Consider the following 9,260-nt stretch of genomic DNA (forward strand, 5'->3'; position numbering starts at 1 on the left):
TGGCTGCAGCATGTGTTGCATTTGCTTATCCACTTTTACCAGTGGTATACTAGTGATCATTTAACGCCTGACTCTCCAGAGGGAAACAGACATGATTTGTAGCATTTGCTGGTTTCTAGAATGTAAATACTTCCACCACAGAATTTTTAAGCTACCAGTGTGGTATCACTGAACTCAGAGCTAGGAAGAGATGCACAGTCTCTGGTGAGGTAGTATGACCTACATCCAGCACTCCACAGATTTGTACCCTGAATCATTCCTCAAATGTGAGCTTAGTGACAGAAACTATAAGAAAATGGGAAAAATGTAAATAAATTTAGAAATCAGAATAGGAAAAATATGTATTTGAAGAAAGGTCAAGACCAGAAAGCAGAGATACAACGGGAAGTCAGAGAGTGGCCAGCCCAGACAAAACCTGGATTTTATTTATTTACTTATTTGTTTGTTTGTTTATTTATTTATTTATTTATGAGAAAGAGCATGCAAGTGGGGGGGAGGGGCAGAGAGAGAATATCAAGCAGACTCCATGCTAATCATGGGGCTCAATGTCCCAACTTTGAGCTCATGACCTGAACTGAAACCAAGAGTGGGACACTTAACTAACTGATCCACCCAGGCACCCCTCCTGCTTTCTTCCTTTCTTTCTTTTTTTTTTTTTTTTTAAGATTTTCTTTATTTGACAGAGCGCTCGAGAGAGCACCAGCAAAGAGACTGGCAGGCAGAGGGAGAAGCAGGCTACCAGCTGAGCAGGAAGCCCGACACAGGACTCGATCCCAGGACCCTGAAATCATGACCTGAGCCAAAGAGAGATGCTTAACTGACTGAGCCACCCAGGTGTCCCCCACTCCTGCTTTCTTTCTTTATTTCCCTCCTGTTCTCTCTCAGATTTAGTGAAATATTTTGACATTGCCTGTCTAGCAGCTGAGCTGAAGAAAACCAAGGTAGACTACTTATCTCCGCCTGTGAGGCCAAGAAGTGTCCATGGGTAACTGGTGCTAAAATTTACAGTGGAAATCAGTAAGCATAGTGAGGGCCCAATGACCCCTTACTTCCTGGAGATTCTTCTTCCAGGGCTAAAACAGTCTTACTTTCAGATTTTGTTTAAGAAAACCTTCTGTTTTCCTCCCCTTTCACAAAATATCCTCTCACATTAGCCCCAATTTTGTGTATTTCCTCCTTTTTTCTACTTTACTTTTATCACTTTCCCTGATTTAATCATTCTTTCTAGTCTTCATAGCATGCTACATGATTCTTTTCCTCCTAGCACACCAACTTATTCTCCTCTCTCATTCTGGATATCCTAATAGCACTATTTACATGAATTCTTCTCCCATTCATAATATACCTTCTTGGCAGGCTCCTCTGTTAACTCAGCCTTGATACTCACCAGCCAAAAACGCAGTCCTGCTAATGGTCCAATACCCACCACAACTACAGACAGAGAGATGAGGATGATGCCCCAGGGCTGCAATATCCACTTGGCTTGGTCCCATGGTAGCATTTTGGCTCATGGTAACTGTCTCTATGCCCGTGGTGACTGGGTCTATTTTATGTGAAGTGGTACTGCTTCCAGAAGTGGTGGTTGGCTCCTGGGTAGATCTCATCCCAGTGTTCCTGGTGTTTGGAACAGAGCTGATAGATGGTGCTCCAAAAGTGGATGTGCCCGGGTCCAAGGTATTTGGGTCCATCTCACGGACAATATTCCTCGTAGCAGGGGATATGGAGTCCATTGCAGGGGCCATCGTGACAGACATGGGGGTGGTTGGTCTGGTTCCAGTGGTCTAGGTGCCTAGGAAACAGATCACATAATATGATGCATTTGTAGTGACAATAATTGAAGAGGAGGCAGGTGTACTTAGAGCAGAGGGATTGATCTAACACAGTAATGGTGGTGGTGGTTTGAGAAGAGCTGTTGTGGTGGGAGGAGAGATGGTGGAAAGTGATTCACCTGAAACCATGAGGGCCTCAGAGAGAGGTGAGTGTCTTAGAGAAGAGGAGGTAGGCTCTGTCCACGGGTGGTGCTGGTGATGGTGGAGACTAAGATTGAGGAGACGTGACTGGGATTGATGTATTCAATTTTAGAAGTGCTCACCCAAATAGGGAGGGTAGGCTGGGATAAGAGATAGGGTCTGATATTCTTATAATGTGCTCACTGGGTATAAGGACATTGCTAGAGGAAGGGATGATGGGATCAGATTTACTGAGGGGTGAGACAGTGGCCACGGCTGGGAGCACAGGTGACATACTCTCACACAATCATGGTGGTCAACAGAGATGAGGTGAGTGTGCTCGGAACATATGTGGAAGAACCTGACCACAGGGAGGAGGCTGGCCCTAGGGAAGGAGAGGCTGGATTCAGAACAAGGCGGGAGGACCTAATACACAGAGCAGGTGGCATCAGCAGCAAGGGTTGTGCTTAGACTGGAAGTGGTTACACTGATACAAGAACAGTGTCAGTCACTGGACTAGCACCGGGTAGCTCAGGACAAAGTGGGTAGAATCACATCCCACATGAGTGCTGATGGCAAGTGCAGAGGTGGTTTTATTCAGAGCACGTGCCAGAGATGAAAAAAATCATTTTTTGGTCTTAACCAAACTTGGAGCAAGGGTTGGCAAACACCTTCTATAAAGGGTCATCAGATGTGAATTTTTAAGCTATTTGGGCCACAAAGTCTCTGCCACAAGTATGCAAAGTAGCTGGGGAGCAGCTATAGATATAAAGGAGTACATGTGGCTATATTCCAATAACACCTCATTTGGGAAAACAGGTAACGGGCCAGATTTGGCCCATGAAGTGTAGTTTGCAGTCCCTGGACCAGGGCTCAATATATTGAAGATGGGATGGCAGTGTCACAGGTGGTGGGTGGAACAGAGCTGATTGTGCTTGGCACGGACATGACAGCATCTGACAAACTAGGGTGTTTGTCACAGAGTTAAGGTGAGTTCCCTCTAGGCAGAAGTGATGGAATATAATTAACGTGTGTGTGTGTGTGTTGGGGGGAGATACTTACAAAGAAGTGTTTCTGATTAGGTTGGAAATGATGGACACTGGACAAAAGAAGGTGAGACCAGAGTAGAAATAAATAGGATTCAAGAAAAGAGAACAGAAGTATATCTAACAGGAGTGATGGCTTGACTGGAGTCTAGAGCAGAAATGACAGAAACAAGCAAAATGGTGATGGTTGACACTGAAGGTAAATGTGTGTGCTTAGAGAAGACGTGGTGGTCAGCACCTGATACAGCTGTGTTAGTGATGGACTGAGTAGAAAAGTCAATGGCCTTGATGGGCACCAAGGTGATAAAAGAGACCGTGAAAGGTCCAGAGACCCTAGTAGAGACTGTGGGGACCCCAGAGGCAGAAGTAGAGGCCTGGGGGTGGGTGATGAGACTAAAGTCAAGGCTTATGGTGATCTCTGAGGCTGTGGCCGACATAGTCAGGGCCTCAGAAACTGTGGTGTTATTTGTAGTAGGTACTGAAAAAGTGGACAAATCTGTGGTGAACTGAGAGACTGATGAGATGGCAATGATGGACTTGATGGGCTCAGTCTGTACTGGAGCCCATTTTGCACATAGGCTCCACAGTGGGTTCTGAGGCTATGGTGGAAGGTATAGTTTCAGAGGTCATGGGGAAGACCATGGTGGGAATAGACGTTCTCAGAAGGTCGTGGTACTCTCAGAAACTGTATTGAATGATGTGGTGGGCACAGCTATTGTGGCGGTCTCGATGGGTATTGGGGTGGCTGAGGAGGACACAGAGGCTGGAGTAGTCCCAGAGCCTTTAGTGGACACTCTAATGGTCTCAGAATTGCAGGGGCTTTGGTGGAGGCCATGGTTGGGTTGTCCGGAAAGGCACTGTCATTTGTCTTACTCTCAGTGATCAGGGAGACAATGACACCTGTTGTGCTTGCTGTGATTGGTGCATCTGGAGATGTCCAGCTTTTTACTGGAATATTCATAAGAATTTTGTGACGAGATATAAGAGTATTTTTCCATCTTTCTTTTATATTACTCTTTCCTAAGCAAGTTCTGCTTATTATGGATTTAAAAATTAATATTTTCTATTCCTTCTTTTTTTTACACGTACCCTATACTTCCTTGTAGTTCTAGAGAGTTTATTATTATTATTCCTTCTTTATATTGGTATGTGTTTTGTCTCTTCCTCTGTGACTCTGTGTTTTCCTTCTGCTTCATTAGAGTCATTTTTTTAAAAAACTTGTTCAAGTAATTACATAACCTAATGTGTATTTATATTCTTTACATGTTTTATCTCTCTTCTTTACTAAAATATAAATCCATGGCTATTTTGTTGACAGTGAGAATCAAAGACAACTGTCTTTGATTCTCTATTTTGCTCTCAGAACAATGCTTTATTTTGGCATAACCCTATTCTTATCAAATTTTAAAATGTAGCCCAACACAAAAACCTGCATGTACATGTTTTTAGAGGGTTTTTTAAAGGGAATTTTTAAAAGTTTATTTATTTTTTTAGTAATCTCTACATCCAATATGGGGCTTGGACTCATGACCCCGAGGTCAAGAATCACATGCTCTTCTAACTGAGCCAGCCAGGCTGCCCCAGTTTTTAGAGGTTTTATTCAAAATCTGGAAACAATCCAGTTGTCTCTCAACTGGTAATGGGGTAAGCACACTATAGGTATATCCATGTAATAGACTACCAGCAATAAAAAGGAAATATTGATGCAAGCAATAACATGACTAGTCTTAGATGCATTTTGCTATGTGAAAGAAGCCAGACTCAAAAGAGTAGGATTGTAGGATTGTAGGATTCCATTTATATGACATTCTAGAAAAGGCTAAACAGTTGGAACACAGAACAATTCAGTGGTTTCTAGGGTTTGGGTGGGGGGAGGGGTTGACTACCTAGGGTTCTGAAGGAGCTTTGGAGGATGAGGAAAATATTCTATATTTTGATGATATTAGTGGTTACATGACTGAGCATTTGTCAAAATTCATAGAACTGTACAACAAACTGTATGAATATTATTGTATGTAAATGATAACTTAATTTAAAAAATTATCCATGGGACACCTGGGTGGCTCAGTCGGTTAAGTGGCTGCCTTCAGCCCGGGTCATGATCCCAGGGTCCTGGGATCGAGTCCCACATTGGGCTCCTTGCTCAGCAGGGAGCCTGCTTCTCCCTCTCTCTCCCTCTGCTTGTGCTCTCTCTGTCAAATAAATAAAATATTTTTTAAAAAAAATTAAAAAAATTATCCATGTTTGGCAGTCAGCAGATAATGACAATTGTGGCCCATTACATTTTTTACTTTACATATTCTTTGCTGTGGTGATTGGTGTTCCAAAGAGTAAGAAATTTTGGTTACCGGAGACTTCATAAAGATAATGGCACCTGCACAGGTTCACCACAATTGGCTAGTTTTTATTATTTGGAAGTAAGATAGGATGTGTAAACAGCTTTAGCTAAGACACATTTGGGAATGAATCCCTTTTTAGAGACATTAAGTACACTGTACTGAATCGATGAATCCCAGAAATTCTATCACAGGAACATTGAGTCCTTTGGTTCTGTGGTTAATGAATGACCAGATTTTGAAGGGCTCTTTTAAGTAGTGCAATTTATTGTTGATTTTTTAGGCATGTAGTAGAAGATCTTGGAGATGAAACACAAGGAAGAAGAATATTTTCTGGAGATATAAAATATGTATAGAATGTTCCTTGGTATTAGATGAGCTGAAGGTTTTCAAAGTATTTCTGGTTTCCAAAAATAATCTGCTAGGCCAAAGGAGGTGACAGGAATGGATTATAGATGAATTTGCATGTTTAGGCTAGTGTTACTTTAATATATAATCAATATAATTTACTCATTTATTAAAAAATGTTGAATTCTTCAAATGTGCCTGGTATTTTACTAAACTCTGGGCATACCACTGTCAACAAAATAGCCATGGAGGGGGCGCCTGGGTGGCTCAGTCGGTTAAGCGTCTGCCTTCGGCTCAGGTCATGATCCCAGGGTCCTGGGATCGAGCCCCACATCGGGCTCCCTGCTCAGCGGGGAGCCTGCTTCTCCCTCTGCCTCTGCCTGCCTGCCTGCCTACTTGTGCTCTCTCTCTCTCTCTCTCTCTCTGTCAAATAAATGAATAAAATCTTAAAAAAAAAAATTGGCCAAGTGATTCTTTAAAAAAAAAATAGCCATGGATTTATATTTTAGTAAAGAAGAGAGATAAAACATGTAAAGAATATAAATACACATTAGGTTATGTGCTGTTAACGAAAGCAGGGGTCCTGCTTTAGAGATTATAGCCAGGAAAGGTCTCTCTGAGGAGCTGACCGTATGAACTGAGCTCCAAAGGATGAGAAAGCGGCCATCTAAAAACCAGGAGAAAGATGTCACAGACCGATAGCAAGAGGGAAATGCTCTGAGTTGTTAAGGAGCTTAATGTCATCTAAGAACAAACAGGAGACCACAGTGGCTGAAATGTGGTTATTGAAGGAGAAAATTGTAAGAAAGAAGCTTTGAGGGAGACCTGTAGACCATGGTAAAGAGATTAAGTTTCATTTCAAATATAGTAAGGAACCACTGTAATAATGTGATCTGGTTAATTTTTCTTAATTTGTTTTTTTTATTTTGAAAAAATAAGGTCACAAATTCTTTTGTAGTAAGTACAGAACAAACTTTTTCCCCCTGAACCATTTGGGATTTATTTGGTAATCTGATATCCCATCATCCCTTAATACCTTATATATTCTCATACACAACTATCATACAACCATCAAAATCAGGAAATTCATGCTCGAATATTTCTGCCACCTAATGCTCAAACCACTCTCAATTTTTACCAGTTTTCCCAATAATGTCTTTTATAGCAAACCAATCCAGAGCAGAATCATGTGTTGCTTTTAATTCATGTCTCTTTAGTCTTCTTCAGTCTGGTGCAGTTCTTCCAGAAAAACAAAAATGTACAAGAAAGGAGAGTAATCATAATGCAAGATATGACCCAGCTACAAGTGTTTCTTGTGTAGTTATCATAATGTAAACACTAAATACAAATTGACCATCAAAAATTTGATATAAACATCTGGGAGGACTGTGACATGGAACATGAAATGTATATATACCCCACTTAGGTGGAGTCTAAGAGCTAAATCCTCCTTTTCAGTAGAAGGAAGTCAATAAATCATGCCTGAAGAGCAGGGGTGGGGAGAACCCCAGCCAACAAACAAGTAGTATAAGAATGTTATTTAGAAATCTGAAGGTCAATGCTGAAATAAGCCCTAGAGAGTAGGACTCGTGAATGAGAAGCGGTAGGAGAAGGGGGTCAGGTCTGAAGTTTTATTACAAGTCTTATAGCTTTCTTTCTTTTTCAGAACTACTTACATGCATGACCTAATAAAAATAAAAGAAACAAGTGAATGGGAGGTGGGATGAAATGGCAAATGTAGAGAACTCTTTCAAGAAATTGTGTATGAAGGACAAGGAAGGGCGAGGCAGTGGCTGGGGAATGGTGTGGATGGGGAGGAGTTAGGGTGGATATTATGAGAACAATGTCTAGTCCAGGGACCTCTGTGATTCATTTGCCTGAGGAGCTTGCTATCCATGAGGTCTCAGCATCGTCTCCTAAGCTTACTGAATCAGGATCTCTAGGGGTCCGAGCCTCAGAGCCTGGGTTAATAATTCTCCTGAGTGATAATTATGCACACTGGACTAGAGCTTGTTTGGATGCTGATGAAAAGGATCCATGAAAAGTGGAGGGAGAAAAGATGGGAAAAGAAGAAAACTCACTGAAAACGCCTTGAGAGAGCAGGAATGTGAGAGGGGGTCCAGGACTCAGATGGACGGGTTAATCCTTGCTAATTCCTTATAATGGAGTAGGGGCAGGAATGATGGGTTACTTTATGCATCTGCTACTGGGAAAATGGGTGCCTGCCAGCATCTCTCACACTTGTTCTTTTCCATACCGAAATGTTGTTCATGTCTATCTTTCTCAGTAGACTAAGAGTTCCATGAAGGCAGGGACTATGGCTCTGAGCACCATTCTTCACCATGGCCTAGCATATAGCAGTGCCTGGCCTAGGGTAGGAGCACCATTAGTGTTTGTTGAATGACTATATAAATGACATGTTCAGGATGAGGTGAAAGATTAATGTTTGGAATCAAATAGGACTACAGTGGGGGATCCCTTGAAGGAGGGAGTGCAGAGTGAGAAAGCAAATCAAGAACAAGATGCAAGAGACATACATGTTGGAGAAGAAAGGAGGAGAAAAATCACCCCCAAATCCTCTATGTCATTCAACCTAGACCTTTTCTTTCAAGTCTGCACTCTCTGTTCTTGACCTGTCATCCTATAATAAAGGCAAAGGAAATAGATAAGCTGATCAACCTTGTCCTCATAATTCAGGAAGAAAACTTGATATTTTAAGAAATCGGAGACAGGAGCCAATGGCACCGGCTCAGGCAGTCAGTTAGAACCACAAAAAAAGCCCTAATACCTTCTCCTTCAGGCTCTTTTCTTTCAGAGCCACTACTGACTCAGTGCCAGAGCCCTGGTTTCCTAGTCAGCTTCCAATTTGTTTAACTCAGGGTAACTCAGAGGGATGAAGCATTCATTTGAAATCAGGCAGCATTCGAGGAAAAAATATTTACTTCACTTAAGACTCAGAACCTGGCTCTAATATGGTATTAAGGATGCTATTGGGACTTGGGTGTTCCAGTTAAAAACAAAACATTTATGCCAGATACAAAGGGAAGTGAGAACCCCTACTCATAGGCCCTGCCTGGGGAGAGGACTATGGATTCCCAGGAAGACAGCATCAGAGGCGTGGTCTGTGGCACTGCAGTCAGTACTAGCTTTTGCAGAAATGGGCAGAAGGGTGAATCATCTTTGCTTCTGAAAGAAGAGACGTGCCTGAGCATGGCACACCTGCCTCCTTCAGAACTGTGGCCTCCATACCCCTCTCCTTTGTTAACTGACAAGCCACCCTGTGCCAGGAGTCCAAAGAACTGTAAAGGAACCATACAGCAACAGGAACCATGAAGCAGGAGAGATTTTTACTCTCCTCATCCTGAAATGACTCACATGGAAAGTTGTCATCTAGAATGCCTAGACCCCAGAGGAAAGGTGGGCTGCAGAGGCAGAGAATCAAGGGCTTTGACAGAAAATAAAGTTGCAGGAAAAGCACTGAAGGCCAGCCAGAGCCAGGGTAAGCCTCGAGGGGTGGGGGGGAAGGGAAGCTCCACAAATTGCTCCACAGTTTGACTTCATAGTCATCTTTTTTTCTCATG

This window comes from Eumetopias jubatus, unplaced genomic scaffold (assembly GCF_037043125.1).
Source record: "Eumetopias jubatus isolate StellerSeaLion01/CBP00866 unplaced genomic scaffold, mEumJub1_p1.0 scaffold_6, whole genome shotgun sequence".
NCBI lineage: Eukaryota > Metazoa > Chordata > Mammalia > Carnivora > Otariidae > Eumetopias > Eumetopias jubatus.